Raw genomic sequence first — 25,733 nt, 5'->3', positions numbered from 1 at the left:
TCAAATACCTTGGACCCCAACATAGAAGACAGCCGAAGGCAGAGAGGGCTCTGGCTGGAGGGTGCAGGATATGAAGGAGCCCTGTCTGGTGCCACACCCACCCTCTTTGCCTCCAAGGAGCCCCCAGGGTGTTTCCAGACCCCTGGAAAACCTCCAGAAAGCCATGGAGAATGACTGTCCTGGGAACCAGAAGACCTGGGTGTGAATTTCTGCCCAGCCACTGGCTCACTGTGCAACCTGGTGCAAGTCTCTTCCCGCTCAGAACCTCACATTCCCCATCAATCACCCCCAGAGGATTGAACTCAGTGGCTTTCAGGCTTTTATTGTCAGAGCAGTGGAAACCTTTTCTCAAATTAAAATCACATGCAGAACTCCAATATCAAAAAGCGAGGAAATGGACCGAGCTCTAGTTGAAGTGGGTGGGGCAGAGGGCGATAGTGGGGACCCCGGAGCTCTCCCTTTTCCAGCTTCCTCTGCCCACCCCCACCATAACTGGTGGTCCCTGACACATCTTCCTAAAGCCCTAAGGTTCCTTGGAAGATTTTGAAACTATCGGGATAAATATTTTTTTCAATCATCTTATTATGAAACATTTCAAACATACAGCTAAGTTGAAAGATATTTACAATGAACACTTAAATATCCACTACCTGGATTCCCCCATTCATGTACTTGCTTTATTAATTAAGGGTCTCCTCTCAGCTCTGTAAAATTTCATGGCTTGGAGAGGACTGCGCTGGTGTGTGTGCGTTTGGGGGCAGCAGGGAGAGGGGGGCGGTGCTCTGAGTCCCTTCGGGGAAGCCCTGTGATTTTGTAACAGCACCATGACTGCTGTAACAAACAATCCCTGGCATCTTATTGTGCAACTCGACAGACGTCCATTTCTCATATAACAGTCCAAAGCCTGTGTTGTTGGTCAACAGGTGGGCAAATTTCCTCCACGAGTGAGTTAAGGACCCAGGCTCCATCCATCTTTTGGTTCTGCTCTATGCCAGAAAAGGTCAATCATCTGCCCTGGGGCAGAAGAGAAAACTTGTGTAGGAGAGGCATAATCACTTCTTACACTGTGCTTGCTCACAATTCAGTAGCAAAAGCTACTCATTCCGCCCTGCCTAGAAATGTGGCCACGAGCTACACACTCCCGCTGGGCCCTGCTTCCCAGTACCCATTTCATCCCATGGAAGGAGGTATGAATTTCAGCAGTTGAGTTGGCTGTCTGTGCCAGACCCAGTGTGGCGAGAAGCACCCCCAAACCCATCCTAAATCATCCTAGCCATCCCGCTGTCTCCATGCTATCCCATGCCAGATGGAGAAGGCCTAGTCAGCTCTCGGGATGAGTTTAACTTTGTTCAGCAAACACGCATGGAGATCTTACTGTAGACCTGGGCTTTGCACCAAACACTGACCACGCAAAGATGAACAAACATTGGCCCCTGTCCTTAAGAACCTTCCAGATAACTCTTTCCTCTGGAACCTTCCCTTTCCTGAGAGAAATCCCATGAGAGCTGCTGTTCTCTGAGGGTGGGTAGATCTGATGTTGGAACACTGGAGGAAGGATCTGATTTGATGACTCTTTACGGGTCACCTTCTGCACACCCAGAACAGTGAGCTTGTTTTGTTCTTCTTTACTCTTGTGAAGGTGCTTTTTCTATACTATATAAGGGAATGAATGCCCAGGCTCAGAGTGGTCAAGTGACTTGCCTAAGGTCACACAGCTAGCAGAGGAGCTGGGATTTGAGCCCAAATATCACTTCCTCATTCCCTGTTTCTTTCTGCCCCATGTAGCTGTCTGTTGGAACGTGTAGTAGAAGAGAGACGCAGAGGGTTAGCTTCCTGACAACGGGCCCTAAGTGAGGGGCTTCACACGTGTCCCCTCACTTCTTCCTCCCTACCCCCATGAAGTTGGTGCTGTTACTCTTAATAAACAGGAAGCCAAGGCTCAGAGAGATGAAGTGACTTATCCCAGGTCACCCAGCCCGTGTGGTTTCATATCCTGATCCATTTGACCTGATTAGAGCACATCTTGACAGATGGGTGGTTTTTTATGGCTAAACATAGAGACAATGGGATCGTCCCTTGTCACGAGGATGGCTCAAAAGGCAGAGGGATGCTTTTTCTATTAACAACGGGGTGAACTTATTTTAAGGCAATGGAATGGCATCTCTGAACCATAGAATGGTTTACAAAACAGTGGCAGACAGCTTAGCAGATCCCCTCCCTGCTGGATCCCAGCCAGAAAGGGGCTCCGGGACCAGGGCGGAGGCACCTTTTCTCTCTGGGTCTGAGCCAGGGGCTGGGGCTGCGGGATGGAGCTCAAGGCAACTGGGCAGAAAGCAGGGACTTGGCCTATCGACAGCGTAGGGCCCAATCAATGCTATCTCCCCAGGCCATGCCTGGCCAGACATTGATTTCTGCCGCTGTTGTTAACTCCCTGTTTATGTAACGCCTGAACTTTGCACAACTGAACAGTTTCATGTGCAGAAGGGAGCCTGAGAAGAGAGCCTGTTGCCATGAAAACCAGGCCGCGCATGACAGCCGGGATGCGGCGGTATCCCTGTTTTATTGGCCTGCGCTGAATGTATTTTAACCTTGATAAGTCAATAACTTTTTGTACAAAAGGAGATCTGCCAGGCGGGCCTGGGAGGGCCTGTTGGCCTTTCCAGGCCAGGGTGGGGAGGCAGGGCAGGCTGGGTTTAATCCTCTGGAAATCTCCCTGCCACTCAGAGCCTGGGAGAACCAGGCCCAGCGGGGCCAGAAGAGCAGAGATCAACCTTGTGGGGGGTCATGGGGACCACCCCCACATCCGGTCACTGTTTCCTGTGTGTTAAGGCCTCCAGCTAAGTCAGAAACCTATCGGGGAGACCCATCAGTGTTCACATCCGGGTGCCGCCCACCCAGGAGCTCCGTGCCACCTCAAGCAAGGCCACTGACGTCAGCCTCAGGGTCCACATCTGTAACACAGGCCAGTGGTTCCCCTCCATGGGCTTGCTGCGAGGTTTACAGATCACGGAGCAGAAGTCCCTGGAATGGTGCCTGGCCCGTAGTGGGGCCTCACTAGATGTGTATCCCTATTACTGTTGCCACTTTATTTTACACTAGTCATCATTGATTACCTTTTGTAGAGCCCGTTCGATGCTTTTGGAAATGTTATCCCCATTTTCTCATTACAGTCCTTCCTTGTAATAGGCAGGGCCACGGTAAGTAGTCCCAACTTTCAGTTGAGGAAACTGAAGCCCAGGGGAGCTGCCTGGCTTATCTAGAGGGGTCCCAAGACAAGAGGATGGTACTGATTGAAGGAAAGAAATCCCAGACTCCCAGTCCAGTGCTCTTTCAAACTCCTGTTCACAGGAATAGCCTCCGTACAGCTACTGACTCAGCAGACATCACTAATCGATGGCAGCACAGCCCTGTTCCTTTCTGAGCCTGGGTCTGGCCTCAGAATCCCCCTCGACACAGAGCTGGTATGTGAGATGAGACTCAGATGAAACTGTGTGCCCCAAGAGGGCTCTGGGCTCAAGTCCCACCTCGGGCCCAAACTTACCGCATGACTTTGAGCAAGTGCCTTCCCCTCTCTGGGCCTCCTGATCCCCAGGGATGAAATAAGGGGATTTAGGGCGCCTGGGTGGCTCAGTTGGTTAAGCAACTGCCTTCGGCTCAGGTCATGATCCTGGAGTCTCGGGATCGAGTCCCGCATCGGGCTCCCTGCTCACTGGGGGGTCTGCTTCTCCCTCTGACCCTCCCCCTCTCATGCTCTCTCTCTCTCTCTCTCTCTCATTCTCTCTCTCAAATAAATAAATAAATAAAAATCTTGAATCTAAAATTCCTAGATTCTCTCGGGTTCTCCCAGGTGGAAGGGACCCCAGCACCTTCTGATTGCTATCCCAACTCCCCAGGCATCTTGAACCTTCTCCAATTCCATAAACAAATATCAACCTAGAACCTACTGTGCGCACATGATCTCTTGAGGTCGTGATGATACAGCACTGCTGAAGATGATGACCAGGAGTCCTCCCCCCACCCCGACCCCCGCCCGCAGAGCTGACCAGAGAGACAGGGAGACAGAAAATAAACACGTCAATCCACAAGTGTGCAGGGAGTTGTCGACAATAATAAGCGCTGCAGCGGGCAGGCAAAGAAGGGGCCTCTGGGGAGAATAACTGTGGATGGGGTGGTCAGGAAGGGCTTCTCAGAGGAGGTGACGTTGGAGCTGAGACCTAAAGTATGATAATGAGCCAGCTGTGCAAAGAGCGGAAGGAAGAGTGTTCTGGGCAGAGCGAACAGCTTGGCCAAAGGGCTCGGGGGGCGGGGGGGGGGGAACAGTTTGGCATCTGTCAGCAATTAAGAGGAGGCCAAAGTGGCTAGAGGTGAGTGGGGCAGGGGCCAGTCCCTGAGGCTGTGCGGGCCTCCTTGGCCCTCCCTCCCCTGGGCTCTTGGCCCCATCTCCCTGGGCCTGCCCTAGAGAGAGGCTCCAGGTACTGGGGGGCAGGGCTGGGTGAATAACAAGGTTACACGTGCTTCTTCTTTCCCCTTTTCTCCAGGAGGAGCATAAAGAGCTCTTTCTTTTCTGCTTATTAATAGCTCTGATTAAATTATCTCTGAAAAACCTACGTGGTGTGCACCAGTGGGGGCTCGGCTCCCTCCAGGCTCTGGCCTAGATTATGGCAACAAGGGCAGGTGAGGCAGGTGGGGGCTGGGGAGGGAGGCTGGGCCAGGCCTGCTCCCCCCACCAGGACAAAGACTCAGTCTCTGCCTCCCCACGCCCCTCCCCAGCCCAGCTCAGACTCTGACCACCTCTACTCTCGGGACATTCACAGCCCCCTCACTTGGGACACTAGGCCTTTGCGTTGGCGATTCCCTCTGCCAAGAGCATTCTTCCCCTCACCCCTCCCCTTGGCTATCTTCTATCATTTCTCACACGGCCACTGAGCAGCCTTTCCACCACTACAAGCCCACCAGCTAGGTCAGGGGCCTGGCTCTGTGCTTTTCCCTTCCCTGTTACCATTTTAATTACTATGTGTCTTGGTGTGGACCTCCTTGGGTTGAATTTGTTGGGTGATCTCTTTCCCTCCCCAGATTTGGGATGTTTTCAGCTAGCTGATACCTGCTAGTTGTCTTATCTGTCCCCCCATGAAACTTGAGTCCCACAAGGTCAAGGACTGTGTTTGGATCACTGCTGCATCCCTAGTGGCTGGCACAAAGCAGGTACTTAGGAAATGTTGAATGAATGAATGAATGAATGAATGAATGAGCAGATTTAAAGAGGGAACAAGCATGACTAGCCTTACATACATGGGAGGGTGGGAGCAAAAGTTTCAGGCTCCAGACCCCTTGAGCAGTGCCCATGTGACAATTAACCCCATTTCACAGATGGGGAAAACCAAGGCACAGAGCAGATGAGTCACATGGCTAATAACCTGAAGAATCAGGATTCAAACCCAGTCGGTCTGATTCCACTCCTCCTCCTCTCCCTGCTTTTCCACTACAAAGAAAACTTGGGCCATATTTATTCATTGATTCAGAGATTAATTCAAAAAAACTTAATATTGAGTGCTGACTGTATACCAGGCTTGTGCTAGGGCTAACACAGTTCAAATGCAGCCCCTGCCCTCTCCGAGTCCTCAGGCTGGTGGGGAAGACTGTCCAATAAGTGGGCCCTTATAAAACAGACCAGGTACATCTATGAAGGGGGAAGCGCTCCAGCCTGGAGGGCAGTAGTCAGGGAAGGCTTCCCGGAGGAGGTGGCACCCTAGCTAAAATCTGAAGGAGGAGCAAGAGTTAACTACCTGGAGGGAGGATATTCTAGTTGATACGGACAGAATGGGTAAAGAACTGGAAGTCAGAGAGACACCTGGGAGGATGTGCAGGCATCTCAGCAAGGCTGAAATATAGGAGATATACAGGGACAGTGAGGACAGAGGTTCTCTCTGTCCCCCAACCCCCTGAGGGCCTCTTGAACCCCTGGCTGGAGCCAGCATTCGAGCGCTGGCCCGCCTGGTGGTTCTGCGGACCGTGGCAAATCTATCTTGACACTGTTTCCATTCACATAATGCAGAGTTATTGCACATGACCATAGCAAGGGGAGGCTGGATCAAGGCTGGGAACTGGGGGGCCGGGGGGGCATGGCCAGGAGGGCCTGACCTCAGGGAGGTGGGCACTGTGAGTGTGAGTGTGGGAGAGTATAAGTGAAGGCTTGCGGCGGATCATCCATGAAGATGTTCACCTTCCTGGACGGGTATGAGAGGAAGACTGAGCTCTCTACCTCTATAGCTGTCTTCCAGCCCGCCGCTGCCTGAAATCCCATTAGCTCATCATGAGCTCGCAGGCCTTCAGAGATGGAGGGGCCTTTTGAGACCTTCTAAACCCCTGGCTGTACATTGGAACCACAGTGGGACCTTTGGAAGCTACCAGGTCAGGGGAGGGGTGCCAGCTCACGAGAGCCTGATTGGTACAGCTGGGTCATAAGTCCCACCCTCCATTTTACAACAGAGAAAACTGAGGTCCAAAGAGGAGAGGAAACCTGCCCTCAAGGCCACACCCAGTCAATTAGGGGCCGGCACAGGGTGCAATAAATCAAGATCAGGGGCTCTGGCATGTGGGCCCTGGTTCTGTCATTGTGTGACCTTGTGCGAATCACATGGCCTTCCTCGGCTGTAAGATGTGGACAGTAATCGACTAGACCTCCCATGGGGTGCTGTGAAGGTAAAAGGAGATAGAAGTATGTGATATAAACAGCACTGAGCATGTGCCCTGAACGTAGTAGGTGTCAAGTCATGGTAACTGACGATGGAAAAAATCCCAAACTTCGGAAAATAGATGGTGTGGCCACACAGTCTTCTTCTCTACCTCCTGCCCTCTCTTTCTTCCCAGGGTTTTGGTGGTCGCCGTCCCTCTCCCTGCACCTGGCTTGAGCCCTGCACCATATTCTCCCCACCTGTCCACACCCTGGGTCCACCCAGTGCATTGCCCGGGCGACCCGCCCTGACGTCACTAGCATTTCTGGCTGCTGGCCCCCGGAGCAGAGCGAGAGGAAACAGCTGGGGGTTGGATCAAGTTCCCAGGTAAATCCCCACCCCCACCCCAACTCCAAGAGGGTTGGGTGGGACAGCCCGGGAGAACTAGAGCAGGGCACTGAAGCCGGGGGCTGCTGGGAATGGCACTCGTGGCAGCTGCTCCAGGGCCTGAAACAGGGCCTGCTCCTGCCCTAGATAAGACGATGGGTGGCCTACTTGGTCGGCCCTGGAGCTCCCCCGCGGGCGCCTCTCCCAGGCTCTGGGTAGGGGTGGGTTGGCTCCTAAAAGTAGGCTAGCCAACCCCCCCTCACCCGCCCCTATAAGCAGCCCATCTCACTGGGTACACTCACCAGGGTCTTCAAAGGCTTCCAAGTCTGGATGACTACAGGTGGCATTTATTAAGCACTTAGTGTGTTCTGAATCCTTTCCAGCAACTTTTTGTCCACCCAACAACCCCCTCGGATAGGAATTTTGATACACAGACAGGAAACTGAGGCACAGAGCCATGAAGGTAAATGTCCAAAGCCAACAGCCAACGAGGACAAGGATGGAATCCCACCCAAGTTCCATGGGATTCCACGGGGTCACAAGACATAGCCTGAGAGTGGTCAGAGTAGTTCTGGCTGCGGCTTTGCATTTCTGTAGGGATCCCGAAGTCTTTCCTGCAAAGCTGGCTCCCCAACTTGCTGTGGGATGGACACATGGCAACTGAGGGAACTATCCCTCCCAGGACTCAATTTCTCCAGCTGTAAAATGGGTCTGCTAAGGAGGCCACCCATGGGCTATCAGAGAGACCTATTGAGAACCTATGAAGTTACTTAGAAAGTAAAAGGCAAGGTGCAGTACAGTTTGATGGATTCAAAATTTGGGCACCAGGTGATACTGTGCCTCAGTTTCTCCGTTTGTTAAGTGGAGGAGAATACCAGGACCTGCCTCCCATATATATGGTGTGGATACCATGCGGTGGACTTTGTAAAAAGCTCAGCACAGTGCCTGGGTATATAGTTAGTGGTCCACAGATCTCAAATGTGATCGCAAAAATCATTCACTTCCAAAAATATGCCTTGGGGCAAAACACTCCGGACAGAGTGTCACTTCATATCTCTTAACCTCAATTTCCTCTATAAGCTGGCAATATAATAATAGTACCTACCATATCGGTTTTCTCATCTGTAAAATAGGGGTGATAATACCTACCTTACAGGGTTGTTGTGAGCATTAGGCAGAGTACTTCATTACGTGTTAGCTTGCTTTTATTTTTAACAAATTCCTCATAGGGTTCTTTTTAAGATTAAATGAAACAATGCAGCTAATGCTCTTAGCATAGTGCCTTGCCCCAGATACGTGTTCAATAAAGGATACTGGTTTTGCCACCTCTGGGTCCCGACAATGGGACTACAAATACCAGCACGCTCTGCGCCTCAAGTCGGGGCCCCTCCGCCCGGCGTCGGCGCCCTGCATGCCGGGAGTTGCAGTCCTCGCTAGGCCGGTCCCGCCTCGCCCCAGCTTGGGGGAGGAGGTTGGAGAGCCGCCCTGCCGGCCTTTGAATTTTGCCGCGAAAAGCGCGCGTGGCGGCCCCCGGCCCCGCCCCCCGCAGGATGCGGCGCCGCGTCACCCTGGTAACCGCCTCTCGGCCGCCGCTGATTGGGCAGAACCTTAGGGGACGGGCGGGGGGCGAGACGCCGCGGCCGCTGCCGGCGCTCGCGTCTGTCAGTCGGGCCGGAGCGGAGCAGGGGGCAGGACGGCCGGGCCGGCGGCTCCGCGGAAAGGCTGCGTGCTCCAGCCGAAGGAGGTGAAGAGCCGGGCCCGCCGCTTGCGGGACGCGGCGCGCGGCACCTGGGCCTGAGGCGAGGCGAGGTGAGGCGCCGGCGCGCGCCAGGCGGCGCGAGGCTGAGCCCTGGGAGCCCCTGCGCGCCGCCAGGGGCCATGGGCGCGTGAGAGCCCGGCGCGCGCCGCCCCTGCTGCAGCTCGAGAGCTCGCACGCCCGGTGTACCGTGCTCCGGACCGTTCCCACGTCCGCCCTGCGCCACCCGGACCGGTTATTTCGCGGCGCAGAGGCCCCCGGGACTGCAGCCGAGCCTCCGCCGCCCGCTGCCGCCGCCGCGGCTGCCGCTGCTCTCCAGCTTCCCCTCCCCCCACACCCAGGGCTCGGAGGAGGAGGGGCCGGTGCGTTCTCACCGCCTCTCTTTGCAACCTGCGGGGGCCGGTGTATGCCCGGCGAGGAGCCGGGGCCGCTGCAGGTGCGTGCAACCCCAGAGGAGACGACCCCCTCCCATCCCCAGGCGGACCGGGGGGCTGCGAGCCGCGGGCGGGCGGTCGAGCGAGAGCAAGCAACAAAGACAGGCTGCAGCTGGGGCCGGCGAGAGGGGCCGCGGCCGCCGGGCTCCTGGCGCGGGCGGAGAGGGCGCCCCGGGGAGCGGCGCGGGCCGAGCTGCAGCCCTGAGCGGGACCCCGAGGGGAGGCGCAGCGCCGCCCGCCGGACGCCGTGAGCACAGGCCCCGGCGAGGATGCGCCGCCTGAGCGCCCGCACGGCCCAGGTCCCGGGCGGGCACGACCCACGCTGAGCGGACAGACCCGCCACCCCCGACTTCGGACGGCGCGGGTCGGAGCCTGGATCACCCTCACCGACAGCGTCCCTTTCCACCCGGAGAGAGGCATCGGCCCCCAAGGGGGGCTCCCTCAGGCAGCCTCTGCCACCTCTGCATGGCTGCGACCCGGCGAGCGGAGAGTCGTCGCCGCTGAGACCTGGTGCCCTTCAACGGCCTGGCTGATCTGGTGAGTTCCGCGGGGCGGGGTTCCGGGCTGGAGCTGGGGGCACTCCCTGGCGTCGGGGCGGCCGGATCGGAAATAAAGGGGCCCTGAGCTGTTGGGAATCCTGAAGCGGCGGTGCTCCTCGTCTCCCCCCAACCCTTTCCCTTTCACACACAACTTGTCTAGACCGGCCAAGCGGCCAGAGTGGAGGTTGGGGGCCTGTTGGGGAACTCCACGGAGCCCCGGGCGAGGCTGAGGCGTATGCCAGAGAGGAAAGGTCACCCCACCCCTAAAGCCAACAAAGGTAGCAGCTCCGTCATCCGAAAATTCCCTGGGAACTCCCGCGTCTTGGAGGGCCAAGGAGGAGGGCACCCAGGATGGAACCCTTGGGGTGCTCCCAAGCAGCCTCTGAGATCCTCAGCGGACATCAGCTCCGAGGTGGATGTGGAGTCCCAGCCGTGCAGGTGGCTGCGTTTGAGGATTGAGTCCTCCAAGGCTAGATCATAGCAGGGTCTCCCGTACAGCCCCCATTCCTCAAAAAAGCTCGCAGGGGTGGTGGGTTCCCCAGTGGGGCCACAGCGTGACGTCACTTCCAGGCCTCTGACGTCACTGGGGTTGCCGTGGCGACGCGACTTACTTTGACCCAGGGCCGGAGGTGGTGGGGTCGTGGTAACCAGGGGCGAGACTGGAAGTCTTTGGGTAATGGAGGGGTGAAGGCAGATTCCACGCCCCCCCCCACCCTCAACTGCAGTCCTCTGACCTAAATCCCCAGCTCTTCCATGAGGTGGGGGAGGGAAGCAGGGCCAGCTGTCCCTGCTGATGCTCCTCCCCCCAAGGACAGGTGTTCAGCTTTGCCCAAATAGCCTGGCACTGCCTGGGGGCTCAGGACTGCCAAACAGAGCAACTTTATGCTTTCAAAAGGGATGCTATGGAGGACACCTCCTTGAACCCCACTATACACCCAACCAGCAGACTGAAGTTCCCAGGGTCCCTAGAGAGATGTACCCCCGCACCCCCACCCCCGCATGCCCTCCCCACCCCCGCGCCTTACAAGAGGCCACTTCTGCTCAGGAAAGAGCGTGTGCTCCCCCAGCCAGGGAAGGTTCAGAGGAGCTGCTGCCTGCTACCCCTCAAGTCCAGGGGTTCCCCTGCTGCACAACCCCAGGATGAAGGGCCTTGGCCAACCCTGGACTCCTGTCTGCCCCACTCTTTTCCTTTTGCTGTTTAAGATGATTTTGACAGGCACAGTGTGGTGCTCATTAAGCGAGCGGAGGGCAAGTCAGTGCCAAGGTCTGAAAAAAGTGTGTCCCTGCCAGGGGCCAGCTTTGATGGGAGTCAAGCACCAGCCCTCTCTTCCCCACACCCCCAGTACTGGCCCTGTGCCTTGTGAAGGCCCCGAGAACCCCCAGCCAGTATCCTGCTGCTGCATTGATTCCTCTTCTGAGTTCCTTCCAGCAATTGGTACTATTGTCGGATGTGGGTGAAAGTGCTGTGATCACATTTGGAGGTAAAGGTTAGAGAACTGTGGCACTGCTTCGTTGTGGGGTGGGGTGAGAGCAGAGGGAAGTGGGGGGGGGTCATTATGAGAAGCCAGGCCCCAGTCTCTATGCAGCCAGCATTTTTTCTCTTCTCCTACCAGGCTCTCTAGCTAGATTAACAGGTCAATAAATATCAGTGGAGCTGCTTTTGGGGGCTTGGCAGGGAGATGATATTTCCAGCTGAAATGGTGTCGTTAAACACACAGGCTTCCAAGGACAGAGCAACAGCAGATGGGGGGAGAAGTGGGAGAGGTGGGCAGAAGGGCTGTTTGCACTGCCTCTCGAAGCTTCCCAGTTTAGAAACAAACCCGGAGTGTGCGCCAGAGATCCACAAACACAGGCAGTTGGAGGTTCTCCGTGGAGTATTTACACTTCCACAGCCAAAGCGGAGGGAAAGGCTGTCAGAATTGGGCAATTCCTTCTGTTCCCTTCGCTGGGCTTGGCAATAGCACCGGGCGACGAGCAGGAGGGGATGCCAGCTTACCCGGCGTCTCCCTGTGTGCCAGGCATTGTATAGGAGGATCTCAGTGACCCGCTTGGAGTGGCTCATGCGCCGTCGTGGCCCATTTTACAGATGAGGAAACAGGCTCAGGTGCTCAGCCAGGCAGCTGCAGGGGTTTGGCTCCCAAGTGCCTTGGCTCCAGAGTCCCCAGATCTTCCCACCCCCTCCCCCGGGTGGAGGGGAGGCCTTATACCACTTGTTGGACAGGGTCCCTGCAAGAGTCAGCCGGGGGGGGGGGTGCTTTCGGCTATGGAGGGAGTCTGGCCTCACCAAGATGCCTTCCCACACTGAAACCTGGGTTTGAATCCTGCTTCCCCATTACTTACAGGATACTGTTGAGCAGAGTAGCAACTTCTGCGCTGGCCTTGTGGATGGCCTGCTCCCCTCACCCCTAGTACCCCTTTCTCCAGCACTAGGGGAAGGAAGGTGGGGCATGAAACCTGCCCAAGGGAAAGGTTGAGAGAGCTGGCCCCGGGCTCTTTGTCGTCTGCCCCTCTGGCTCCCCACAGGAGGGGTGAGGCTGCACTCACTTACCCCAGGGACCCTCCAGGTCGGCACTCAGCTAGTGAAAAGTCAAGGATGTGGATGGGTCAATGGCAACATTGGTAGACTGGCTCCTTACCAGCCTGAATGTTGTCAAGGGCCCTCTAGGAGGGGTGCACTGTGACTCTTGGGACCAATAGGGATCCACCAGGCAGAGGAGTGCAGAGAGTGTTCTGGGCATTGGGTGTGGCTTGTGAGTGCTGGGGTGTACTGGATGAGGGGAAGTGGTGGCCCTGGTGTGGGTGTGTCCTGGAGACTTAGGTGGTTGGGTGAGGTTGAAGCCCGAGAGAGGATCCAGTTAGGGCTCCCTTAAAAGGGATGGTAACCCTGGCCAGTCTCCTCTCTCAAGGTTAGCTCCCACCCACCCCAGTAATCCTTATCACTTGTCTAATTCCACCTAAGCTCGTAAGCTTGCCCATCCCCTATCCCTTTTGAGCCTCACCGTTGCTCTGGCCAGGGCCTGGGCTGGGTTGCTTAACTCCCATTGGTGGGCAGTGGCTCATGGTTAAGAGCCAGGCTGTGGAATGGGTACACCCTTGTTGGCTGTGTGACCTTGGGTGACTAGCTTTGCCTCTCTGAGCCTCATCCTCAGAACAGGGCCTTGAATGGCTCTCCCTGTCCCTCCTGGAGCCAAAGATCAAAGGCTTCAGGGTAGCAGAGACCCTTCTAGCCGCCCTCGACTGGGTCTCCCACTCACCTACGCAGGGCACCCCACGTGGTGAGCACACGTGGCTCCCTCCCATCTGACTTCCTACGGGGCTGTGGCCTGGCCAGACTCCCCCGCTCCAAACCTCTCCCGGCCCCCTCCACCTTCCAGTTACTCGCACACCGGAGGAAGCGAGCGGAGCTGGTCATATTCATGAACCGTAATTCAGTCAGGCGGCGATTCCTCTGGGCTCGGGGCGGGGGTGAGAACGAGGAGGCGCGCACAAAAGGGCCGCTTTATTACCTCCCGCGGGCCGGGAATTGCTGCTCTCCCCCAGCAGCGGCCGGAGCCGCCTTTATTGTGTTAACCCATTTGCGTGTCAAGAGCTATTGTGCGCTTTCTCCGCCTGTGCGGGGCGGACTGCGGGCGGAGGGCTGCGCGCCGGCCGGTCACCTCCGCGGGCGCCGCCCACCGCCCTGATTGGTTGCTAAGTGATTTGCATCCAAGGTAATCACTTTTATCTCAGAAGGATGTCGACTATAATTATAAGCTACTGACATCTTTTGAAATCTGCCTAATGACTATTTTAGTCTGCACGGGCTGGGGGTGGGGAAGGGGATTCTGGAGGCTGGGGTGGGCGGGGAGGAGGCTGGAAGGGGGATGGATTCCTTACACCTGGACCATTGATTCGTTAGTTGAGAAATAATCGGAGTGCCTACTGCATGCCTTGAACAAAAGAGAGGTTCCGAGATCGGGCTTGCTTTGGTTCGTGTGGGCGGAGTTAGTACCATTTCAGAGATGGGGAAATAGAGGCCTGGAGGAATGAGCCACCAGCTCGGAATCACATATGCAGTAAGTGGTTGGAACCGAAGTCTCTCTGACCCTCAAATTCATGTGCTGGCCCCCGGATGAGGTGCAGACAGAAATAATAGTGAGCATTCCTGGGTAGAGGTCACCTGTCTGGTACCTCCCAGAGAGTGTGTCATCGCCCTAAGAAATGCAGGTGCTGTTACTACCCCCATGTTACTGGGGAGGAAATGGGCGCAGGGAGGTTACTTCTCTGCCCAAGGTCACAGAGCCAGGAAGGAGCACAAGTGTAAAGTCTATTGGTGGCCAGAAGTGGGGGTGCAGGACGCAGCATGGCCAGTGAGAAGAGGATGAAAGAGTGAGCCGTGGCTCCAGCTACCCCCTCCTCCATCCCCTGGGTCCACTCGGGTGCTGGGCATCAGCCTGGACAAGGGCACCCTGCTGGCCACCGTCTATGTGGCCGAGCTCTAAGCAATCAGATGACCCACAGCCTCCATGGGGAGGAAGAGGAGTCTGCAACTAACTCGAATTCTGGTCAGAGCCGGAGCAGGGCTGGAGGAGAGACATGGAGGAGGGGAAAACTGCAGCTGGTCATGGAGGGCTTCCTGACAGAGGGGGCTTTTGCTCTCGGGCCTGAGGACTGGTTGGATCTGCCCAGCGTGTAAGAGTAAATGATGATGTTGCTGGCAGAGGGACTTGGAGATTCGAGGACATGACCAGGAAAGGCAGGGAGAGCTTATAAGAGGGAAGAGGAAAGGGAGAAAAACTAGGAGAGTGTGCAGGGCCTCGAGTGCTGAGCTGAGTACTTGATGTATCTACAGGAAGAACCACCTAAAGCCAGCAAAGGCATCTGCAGGGGTGGGGGGGAGGGGGGAGATGATCTGGGTGCCATAGAGGTCAGTCTGGCCACCTTTGCAGGGCCTTGGGAGTTGCAGATTGGGATGGAACCCTGGGCTCCTGCACTCTCACTGCCTGTGTGTCCTCAGACAAGTCACTTTGCCTCTCTGGGCCTCACTTTTCTCATCTGTTCAAGGAATAGCAGTTTTCCCCCAGGCTTGTGGGTGGGATGAGCTTGAGTGAGCAGAGTGCCCCTGTGAGTCTGAGCCCTTCAGAAGTGGGGGGGCTCAGGCACAGGCCCCAGCCAGTCACCCCAGCCCCACAGCAAACCAGCATCCCAGCCACAGCAGCTGTTTGGGGCCCTGGGAAGCCCCTGCCATTGTGCAGAGGGCACAGGGGACAAAGGCCTGGGAGGTCAGGGGGTAAGGCCGAGGCTGGCTGTGAACAGGCTCCCGGGGACGTCGGGGACTTAATGATGCAGAACTTAATGACCCGGGCTGTGGGGGAGGGGGGCCTCCCTTGGAGGAGGAGGAGAGGGCGGTCCAGCCGCCAGCTGTCTGCTCCAGGATTTGCTGCCAAGGCAGGGGCGGCCCCCCACAGGGTCCAGGCCTGAGCTTGGCACTGGGAGAGGTTGAGGTGACAGGCCCTCCAGCCTACAGTCCCGGGGCCCGAATTGGGAGCTTGGCCCTGTCCCTCAGCATCTGCGCGACCTCCATCTCCTCATGTATCAGATGGGCCAGGGGTCCACTTTGGAGGGCAGCTGTGAGGCTTGGCAGGAGCCCGTTGCAAGTGGGCAGTAAACAGGACCTGCTATTTTTACTCTATTCATCCGTTCATTCAGAGAGCTCACTGCTCTGTGCCAGGCTCCCTGCCAGGTGCTGGGGAAGCAAAGATGAACAAGCCCAGTTGCCTTACAAGGTAGTGAGGCCTCAGGCACACCATCACAGTGCAGTGGGTCCGTCACCACAGTACAAGAATTCATAGTGTGCAGGCACTGTGCCAGGAGCAGGGGGACTGTGGTGGACAAACCACATATGGCCCCTGCCCCCTGGTGCTCCAGTCTCTCAAAGCAGGCTAGGAAATCAGAGGCAGAAACCATTACTACCAGCTGGGAGAGCCAGGGAGGAAGTGGAGGAAGAGGAGGCATTTTCAATTGCCAGCCTTGGAGATTTCTATCCAAACACCTTTGCCTGTTACGGGGATCACAGGACACTGCCGGCCTCCGCTGTGCTCCAGACTAAGCTTCCTGTTTTGATGTTTTGTTCTCTCCTTTAATCCTCCTATGATTGTGGGAAGGGTGTTTTTATCCCTGTCACGTAAATGAAGAAACTGAGGCTCAGCAAGGTAAAATAACAGCCCAGGGCCCCCTGGCAGGTCAGCAGAATCCCCTTGGTTATCCATACAAGCTTCTGCCTGTCTTCTTCCCGGGAGGGTGCCGGGCTGGGTGGGGCTGGGAGGCTCCTAGGGCAGGGGCCCAGGGGACCCAGTTCTGGGCCAGCTGTTTTCTTTATGAGATGCATGACCTTGAGCAAGTTACCTCCCACCCCAGCCCAGCTTCAGGTGCGTCCTCTGTAAAATGTCAAGGATGGCAAATCTGTGGCAGGCCTGGCTTGCCTTCCACCGCTGTGCCCTTGGCAGACATCGCCAATCAATTGCTGCCCTCTTCCCCTGCTGAGTTCTTCGCCTGACCTTGGGTTCTTTCCAGGGCTCTGGGCAGGCAACTCCAATCAATCAGTGGGGCCTGTGTGCTGAACCCCCTTGCCTGCCTGGCTTCGATGAGCTCAGAGGTCACTCCGGCCCATCTCCATACGGTACCAGAATGAGGGATACTAGGGGAGCTTCTCTGTGGATGTAGGTGGTTCTGCAGTCACAGGAGCTGTTGAAATGCAGGAGTCCGTTACCTTCCTCCAGCTCCCTGAGAGACCTATGTCTGTGTGGCCCAGTGCATGCTCATTTCAAGTGCACTGGGTGGATTCCAAAAGCTTTCCACTTACATAAATAATAGCCTTTGGTGAGCTCTTCCTGAGAGCTCGGTCCTTCGTGGATACCCTCTCATTCATCATTCTGCAGAGCACCCGCAGTGTGTCTCTCAGCACCTCTAGGAAGAAATCTTAACCCATTTTAGAGATGAGAAAATTAAGGGTCAGAGCCATTAAACAGAATAAGGTAGTGCACTTTGCTGAGTGGCTGAGCTGATATTCACACACAGGTCTTGAAGTCCACAGCCTGAAGCAGGGCCGAGCGTGGCAGGCAGCTAGGGCAGGCTTCCTGGAGGAGGTGTCGTTAAAGGCCTGGTGGGCGTCTGACAGGCAGACCTGGACCTTCCAAGAAAGGGACGGGGCCCCCTCTGGGTGAAAGGAACAACAGGAGAAGCAGTTCAGAGACAGGCAGATAGGCAGGAGTGACCTAGTGTGGGTCGAGGGACCAGTGTGTGGCTGGATGTGGCTGGAATATGGAGACCTGGGGGACTGTGGAAGGAGCCAGGCCTGGTCTTGGCATTTGGACTCCATGGTCAGGAACTGTGGCAGCTCTTTGAGCAGAGGAAAGCTCCTGGCCCATCTCACTGTATGTATTCAGCATTTCCTCGAACCCAGGGCAAGGTTAGCTGGTGCTTGGGGCTATCTCCGGTCTACCAGAAGCTTTAACCTAGAGCAGTGCTGAATGAATAAGCGAACGAATGGAACGAATGCTCACCGACTGACATGCTCCTGACTTCCCAGCGGGCCCAGCTGCGCGGAGGAGAGAGGCCTGGGGTGGTGGCGGGGGGGAGAGAGGGAGCCAGGCAGATACCGAGGCCGGGGCTTCCCTCCAGGCACTCCACACCTTGCCGCCTGTCCCCACAGCCCCTCCTCGACCTTCCCACCGGCCGTCCAAGCCTGGCAGGCAGCCTGGACCTGGTGCTTGGGGGGATAAAAGATGAAGGTTCTTGACCATTTTTTAACTCAATAAAGGGAGAGACGAGCTGCAGGCTGCAGGCCGGAGATATAATTAGTTCGCAGCAGTGGTGCTTTCTTGATTTAGCTTCTGAGAGAACAAGACAAGGATGTTATACCCAATTAGCAGTAACATCCAGTCGGAACCTCAATAGGTGAGATAACAAGCTATTTTTATGACTTTTCTTTCCTCGCTTGGAAGGGGCGGGGGGGAGAAGGGGGTACCAGGGCTTTATTTCTTTTCATCAGGGAACAATTATTAGCGATCTCAGGATTTCCCAAAGCCAAATGATGCATTTGTGAACCCAAACAAGCCAGCATCCCTGGGTGGCAGCTGGTGGGGGGGGGGGGGGCAGGCTGGCATTTTGAGGCCAAGAGTAGTAGAAGGGGTACAGGCCCCTTGCCCCCCATTTAGAAGCCCTCTGAAAAGGCTCCCAAAGGCAGAGCCTGTTGGTTTGGCAAGGACAGCCCGGGCCCCTGAGATGTTCGCAGTGCCTGCCTTGATTTCCCTACCTGCTTCACGGACACATCAGGAGGCTGGCCCAGTTCCCCTGGGGATGAGGAAGGAGCCAGTTCTGCTGGCTCTTGGCAGTTCTTCCTGGCACCCTCCTAGACCTTTCTGCCAACTGGGCCAGTGGTTCTGGCTCCTCAGCCTCGAACCTGCCATTGCACTCTGCTTGCTGGACCCCCATGATGGCTCACACTGCCCGGCCCCCTCCTGCCTGTCCTCGTCCCAGACCCAGGCTCTGGCAGGGCTGAGTGGTGATTAGCTCCTCTCTCTCCCCCCTCATTACCCCCACAGCCAGGGCACCCGGCACTGGCCAAGTCTCTGCTGGGCTGGGAAACCCTGCCAAGCCCCACCCCAGCTGCCTGGCCACACTCCGAGTCCTGGCTAGGGCTGGGGGATGCCCAGAGAGGGGGCTGGCGCGGCCATCATGACACCCCATCAGCTTGGGCCCCAAGCCCAGAGCAGGTTCCTGGGCCTCCGCCCATCCTGCAGAATCCAGCCCCACCCTGCCCCGAGCCCCATCTCCCTGTCGGTGTGGAGCCCCACACTCGAGGTTCAAACAACTGACAAATCCAGCCATGCAAAGTGGGAGTTTAATTGCAAACAGTTTTTATGGATCATGGGCCCATCTGTGCCACCATATGCAAAAGGGAAAAAAAAAAATCCCCATTTAAAAAAAAAAATTCTCCCTGCCCCACACCCCAAACTGACTCCAAAAGGAATAGTTGCCAAGGTTTTGCTGGCTGGAGCCAAGCACAGAGCAGGGACCCATCCGGGGGGGCTTCCTGCTGAGTGGGCCTGGCAAAGTCAGGGGGCCGGGTGGGACAGGGGTGACTGCTGATCACCACTCAGTCTGCCTCTGCAAACTGCCAGCATTTCGAAGCCCCCCCGCCCCCCGGGGGTCTTGCACAGCTCCGGGCCTTTGCACATGCTGTGTAGCTGTCCAAAGACCCGCTGTCGTTTTGCCGCCACCTCGCTGATGCTGTTTGGCTGTCCTCTACAGCAGGACTTGTGCGGCTCTGCCCAGCGTTGATGGAAATGTGGGAAAGAATGGTGTCGTGGGGCCCATGGATGAGGGGACTTCCTCTTCCATTTCCAGTCCAGCAGGATGGGGCTGTCCAGGCCCTATAGATTCCCTTCCCATGGGTGGTCCGGCTTCCTGCCATGGTGGCCAGCCCGGCTGGGCAGGTGAGCCCCACTCTCAGGGTCAGGCCTCCTCAGGCCCTCAGAAGGGGCTTCCACCCAGGGCAGGAGTGGGCTGGTCATCAGGCGGGTCTGAGAGGACTCACCTCTGAGGCAGCTTGCCAGGGTTCGATTGCTGGGCCACCTCATCCCAACTGGGAGACTTCATGTCTCCCTCCCTGTGCCTCAGTTGCTCCCTCTGTAAAATGGGGAGAAGTCAATAGGATAACGTATCCAAAGTGCATCTATATCTGTCATAACTTTTCCTCAAGGGAGGGGCTTTGCTTTGTTCAGTGATGCCCTCCCAGGTTCCCTTTTTTTTTTTTTTTAAGATTTTATGTATTTGTCAGAGAGAGAGGAGCACAGGCCGGGCGGGGGGGGCGGGGGAGGGAGCGGGCGGCAGGCAGAGGGAGAAGCAGGCTCCCCGCTGAGCAAGGAGCCCGATGCGGGACTCGATCCCAGGACCCTGGGATCATGGCCTGAGCCCAAAGCAGACAGATGCTCAACCAACTGAGCCACCCAGGCGACCTTCCCTTTTTCTTTTTTTTTAAGATTTTATTCATTTGTTTAGAGACAGAGAAGAAGAGAGAGTGTGCGTGCGTGAGTTGGGGAAGGGGCAGAGGGAAAGGGAAAGAGAGAATCTCAAACAGACTCTGCACTGAGCACAGAGCCTAATGCAGGGCTGGATCTCACGACCCTGAGATCATGACCTGGGCTGAAATCAAGAGTCAAATGCTCAACCAACAGCCACCCAGGCGCCCCTCCTCCCAGCTTCCTAATCAGGACACTTGATGTTTACTGAGTGGACATGTGAGTGAGTGAGGTATTTGGAGGACTGTGCACGAGGAAATGGGACACAGGCTCTTGGCTGGCCAGAGATTCAGGGTTTTTACACCCTTTCTGTTGGGAGTCCAGGAACCAGTCTGCAGCCTGCGGGGGTTGCGAACTCCGTTCCGCAGGTGAGGAAAACGGACTCAGACCACAGGGCTCTCCCAAGGTCGTGCAGCTGGGACTGGAACGCTGATGTGTGACTGGCCGACCAAGTCCCTGCTGCTCACGTTGTAGGTGAAGGAGGATGGGCCCGGAGCGGGGGTGGGATTTGGCCAAGGTCACGTGGCAAAGAAATAACTGCTAGCATCTGTGGGGTCCTTCCTACCCTACGTCGTAAGATGAGGCAACTGAGGCCCTCCACCTTCAGAGCCAGGTCAGCCAAATCCCACGGCTCTTCCTTCCTTCCCCTGCCCTCCCTCTGCCCCAGGTCTGCACCCAGGATCACCGTGCCTGTGGGTTTCCCCATCAGCTTCTGAGCTGGGGGCTCAGTGTGTGCCCGCAGCCGGGCCCCTTGCGGTTCCCCAGGCCTGGTACTTGGCGCAGTCCTCCTGCAACAGGCAGCAGGGGAAAGTGGGTTCCCTGGGCCCCAGGCAAGCACAGCCTGGACAGACCCCTGGCAGGAGCCCAGGCCAGGCACCAAGCAGCCCATTCCCCGCCCAGCAAGTGATCACCAGCTCCCGTTGTAATCATTAAAACTATTAGAAGGAAATGTTCGCTTGAAGCAAATGTCAGGCGCCGAGTTGTGCTTTGTAAACGCTCACAATTAATGCCAATCAGGCCCGGAAAAAAGCCGGCCCGGAATCCTGTCTGTTTCGTCTCATTTGTCAGCTGGTGCCGCTCCATGTTGCACATTTTCATACAATTGCTATAAACATAAAAGGGAAACTCCACAGTGTTCCTGGGCGCCCGGATGGTGTGCGCCGACTTAATTACTTGGTGCTCCGCTGCTCACTTGGCCGCCCAGAGCGGGTGGGAGAGAGAGAGAAGGGGGACTGTGTGGGGCGGGGTGAGGGCTCCTGGAGGTCACCCAGGGGGACGGGTCAGGCTCTAGGCTCGGGTCTCCCGTCCCACCCTCTGCCAGCCGCACGGCCCACAGGCCCACCGAGCCGAGGACGCCTGTCAGATAAGAAAAAACTGCCAAAATATGTTTGCAGCATCCTCAAGCAGAAAAGGGGGAGTCAGAGGCCACCAGACTCGGCCTCGAACCCTGAGTCCCGCTCCTGGAATGATCCGTCGGGTTTATCGCCCTCCTCCTGCACACGAGGCACGTGTGGCTTGCCAGCTGGGCCTCAGTTTCCCTATCTGTGAGTTAGGACTAATAGCTCGGTGGTGAGGAGTTCAGGCTTACTGGGGCTGTGCCCTGGGCTGACAGCACTGAGCGGCTTGTTCCCATTGGATTGTTGCTCGGGTCCTCTGAGGGTCGGCTGCCCTTGCCCCCAGGGGGTAGGAGGAGTCTCGCTGCCAAAAGTGGTGCTGGGATTTGCACCTGGCTTGCTGGGCTCTGGAGCCTGTCACCATCATGCCTCCCAGCTGCACCCTCTCAGTGTGGCAGTGGGGTTGAAAGAAGATGATGGATCTGAAAGTCCTAGCACACAGTGGGTGTTTTCATAAATAGTAACTGTTGTCATTCACCCCCTGCAGAGGGGCTCAGGCAGGAGGAGGCACACCCTGGCCTGAGAGGGTCAGCACCAGCATACGTGGATTTTGCTGGTTGGAGGGGTCTACAGGGGGTGCTGTGCCCCCTCCCTCCCCGGGGGGTTGGGCCCACCAGGCTTCCAGGGTAGGGCTCTCCCAGTTGCCTCTAATCTGGCCCTGAGGTGCTGACTGTGTGTTAGGGCATTGTCCCCATTGTACAGATGAGAAGACAGGTCCAAACTGACCTGTGGTTACACAGCTACGGGCAGCTGGACCACATTCAGGTTCATCAGCTCTGAAATCTTTTTCCCACCTTCCTAGCCGCCCCCACCCCCACCATCGTGGCCTGGACGTGAGGCCTTGCCACACACTATGAACCCGCCCAGGACCCTTTTGAGCTCTCTAGCTCTCTGCAGACGGGGTCTTCTAAGGCCAGGCTGGCTTGGCGGGGACACACCGGCCTTTGTGTAGGCTCGGGTAGGCTTGGGCCAGGCAGGGCCGCCCCAGAGTGAGGAGAGGGCGGTGTGGCCCAGCCGGCCGGGAATAAATGCTCGGAGCAGGGAATAGAGGCCCCTTTGTGTGGGGCTCAGTGGGGGAGGGGATGCTGCCGCTGCCACCCTGTATGACCGGGGAGGCCGGAGCCCTCCACAGAGGGCTGTGGCCACCCCCAGAGGACTGGCCGGGGAGCCTGTCATCTCCCCTGCCGCCACCTTCCACCATTATTTGCCTGCTCTTGTCTTCTGGGACCTCTGGCTGCTGGAGGAGCCAAGGGCGGTCATTACCCTGGCTGGCTGTAGGCCTACTGTGTGCCAGCACCGGGCCAGACAGTCCAGCAACCCTGTAGGGAAAGGGCAGTAGTCCCGTTACAGATGAAGACAGGGGCTCAGAGAGGACAGGGGACTCGCCATACTCCCAGCTGCTCACGGGGCCCGTATTTGGCGCACTCCAACACCTTTTCTTTCCGTGGAGTTGCCCTTTGTGCCCTGCTGGTCCCGGGACCCAGGGCTGCGACTTGAGGTGCCTGTCTCCGTGGCCTAGATGACTTCAGGAAGGCTGCCGGCTGCCTTTGTTCCCTGGGCAGGCGCCAGACATCCATTCTGTCCCTCCGTCCTGGCCAGGTTCCGTGCTAACAGCTGTCACTTTAGTGGGGATGGAGAACAGGACCTTGTTGATGGCCGCCCTTCCTGCTAAACTTTCTCTCAGTCTCCGTCTCCTAAGCTTAAAAATGGGAATGGAATAGAATCCACCACTGAGAGCACTGGGAGATGCGCCAGGACACGGGTAAAGAGCTGAGCTCAGAGCCTGTACGTGCTCAGGCTGCATGAACGTGGCCTGGGCCCTCTGGCATCCCTACCCCCTCCTGGGAGAGGTAAGAGGACAGGCTGAGGCAGTGTGCAGGTGACAGGCATGTGGGGTAAGTCTTAGGAGCATAAACACACGGCAGGGAATTTCTCATGGGGTCCCTGCTGCAGCCCCACTTTACAGAAAGGCAGACCGAGGCTCGGATAACTGAAGCGACTTGTCAAGCGTCCTGGGAACACGGGGAAGGTACTTTCCCGCAAGGCCCAGCCCTTCGTCTCTTCCTGACCTCCACCCAGCCCATTGGGCAGCTGTCCACTGTAGACACGACCAAGTCCCCTCTGTGCTGTGGGAGGCCCAGAACACCGACAGGCAGTCCCAAAGGCCACTTGGCTTCCTACGGCATATCGTAGCAACCTGGGACCCCAGCTCGCACCCACCAGGCCATTCCCTCCTCAGTGCCTTTGTCAGCCCGAGGCTTCCACGGCGACTGCCTTCATTGTCCCCCTTCCAACACACACACACCCCAACACACACATGCCTCCCTTCTCTGCAGAGTAAGTCCAGCTCGACTCTCCCCTAGTTGTCTTCCATCCCAGTGGGGCTTGGAGTCCCCCCTCTCTGGGTCCCGCACCCTGTCTCCTGCCACTGGAGCCCCAAGCCTTTTCCCCTCTCCCAGCTCTTCTGTCGCAGCGTGGTGTGTGGTAGGCTGCCAGTCCGAGATAGAGACGCAGCCCTGGCCTCAGACCCCTGGTCCCTGCCCAACGGAAGAAAGGTATATGAAACAGATCAGAGACAAGGCTGCCTGTCCCAGGATGGGGTCCAGTGCAGGACACCTGGGGAGCAGGAATCTCCCACCCCCAGCAGACCCTCCTCTCCAGAAAGGAGCCAACCCTTCCACACCCCGACTCTGCTCCTGAAATCTCCACGTCATCTTATTTCAATCCTGCCAAGGCCAAGGCAAGGCAGGGGTTTCGTGGATGGGAGAAGAGCCTCGGGAAGGCAGATACTGGCTGAAGCCACACAGCTTCCGAGGGCAGAGCCTTGGTCCGAGCCTCATACCATGCGACCCCAAAGCCCATGTGCTTCTCCAGGGTGGAAAACTCAGGTGCCCAGGGGGGCCGACCAGGTGATGTGATGAACAAAGCAGCTGCCGCCCGGCCTCGAGGGAGTGCGGGCTCAGAGGCTCCAGAGCTAGCTGCCAGTTTTAGTTTGTTTTCGAGACCAACCAGACAGTGAGAATTTGGGGTGAAATTTTCGTTTTCTTTCCTTGTTCATATTGGCAACCATGTCACAGTTTTTGTTTTTTTTTTAACTGCAGCAAACAGGGCAAAGGAAAGATGTTTGTGGGTGGGATTTTGCACCCTTCGGGGATATGGTGTTTTCTGGGCGGAGAGCATGAGGTGGGGCCCAGGATGTTGCGCCTTCTCCATCCCCAGCTGGCAAGGGCCCCCAGAGCCCGGCGGCAACTCCATGCACCCCTCGAGACGCCCCCAGATGCCGCCTTCACTGCCAGAGGCAGGAGGCAGGGCCCAGAGCCCCGCGAGGGCACCACCCAAATAGCTATAATCAGCAGCCTCGCCAAGACTTCAAACTCACCCAATTATCCTGCGAGGGAAAAAAAACACAAAATGAAAACAAATTAACATGTTTGCATAGAAGCTGCTGCGGCAACAGACACAGCCGTGCGTGCGCACATGCCGGTGCGTGTCCCAGCAAGGCCCCGAGCCGCCGCCGCCGCCGCCGCCGCCGCCGCCCCCTCCCCAGGCCCGGCACCCCCTGGCAGGGCTGGGCCGGGCCGGGCCAGTCTGTGCCCACTGCCCTGAGCCAAAATGTGCCCCGGGCCCAGCGACCAGATTGTCCCCAGTCCTGGCGAGGCACTGTCTCAGTCCGCCAGCCTTTGGGTTTTTTTCTTTTTCTTATTTTTGTTTCTTCCAATTTAATAAACACGTGAAATTCACTGTGTGCTAAAATTCAACCTCATTGTCCTGTGCCCCTTCCTTCAGATGGGGAAATAAGCACAGAGAGGTTAGTTGATCTACCCAAGGCTGCACAGCCGGTGAGTAGACGAGCTGGGGTTTAAGTTCAGAGAGGCCAGCTCCAGAGTCCTCGCCATAACCACCACACCTCCTCTGTGGCTCCCTCTGGTCTGCGGATGATGTGCCAAGACCTCAGCCTGGCCTTCGAGACCACTGCCCCCACCCCCTGTTCTCTTAGACGGAGGGACTGTGGGCGTGGTGGGCGTGATCGCCGAGCCAAATGGATATGGGTTCAAATCTCTGTTCACCAGTCCCTTACTGGATGGCTTTGGGCAAGTGGCTTCACCTCTCTCTGTGCCTCAGTTTTCCCTCCTGGAAGATTGGGATAATAATAGTCTCTACCTCAGGGAGGTTAGGAGGATTCAGTGGGTGAACGACTGCAAAGTACTGCCTCCGGCCCGTGGGGTGGGGTTCCTCCATCAGAGTACCCTCACACATACACCCCCACACCTTACCGTTCGTTCAGTGAGCCCTACAAGGCCTGGCTCATCAGACTCAGTAAGCCCATCCATCGTGTGCCTCTGTGCTCCGTGCGGTTCCCAAGCACACAGTCAAGGGGCTAAGATGCTCCCCCTTCCTCCTGGGAATGACGCTTCTTCCCTGGACTCCCTTGAAGCTCCATGTGACCAGGGTTGGGTTTGCTGGGCTTGTGCCTAATCATCCCTGCTGTTC

General features: G+C 57.0%; 1 protein-coding gene across 1 annotated transcript in view; it reads left to right on the top strand.

The window, feature by feature from the left end:
- The first annotated feature begins 8,487 nt into the window (after positions 1-8,487).
- FAM222A (family with sequence similarity 222 member A) overlaps positions 8,488-25,733 on the top strand; it is a 55,211-nt gene continuing 37,965 nt past the window's right edge. The window contains exon 1 of the mRNA XM_064578532.1: positions 8,488-9,785. The gene's annotated coding sequence lies outside the window, so the exon portion shown is untranslated. The remainder of the gene's footprint in view (positions 9,786-25,733) is intronic.

Source organism: Mirounga angustirostris, unplaced genomic scaffold (assembly GCF_029215605.1).
Source record: "Mirounga angustirostris isolate CCGP_5_RB_7025 unplaced genomic scaffold, mMirAng1.0.hap1 SCAF_14, whole genome shotgun sequence".
Lineage (NCBI taxonomy): Eukaryota > Metazoa > Chordata > Mammalia > Carnivora > Phocidae > Mirounga > Mirounga angustirostris.
The sequence above is the reverse complement of the archived record's forward strand: the minus strand, read 5'-3'. Positions and strand labels throughout refer to the sequence as shown.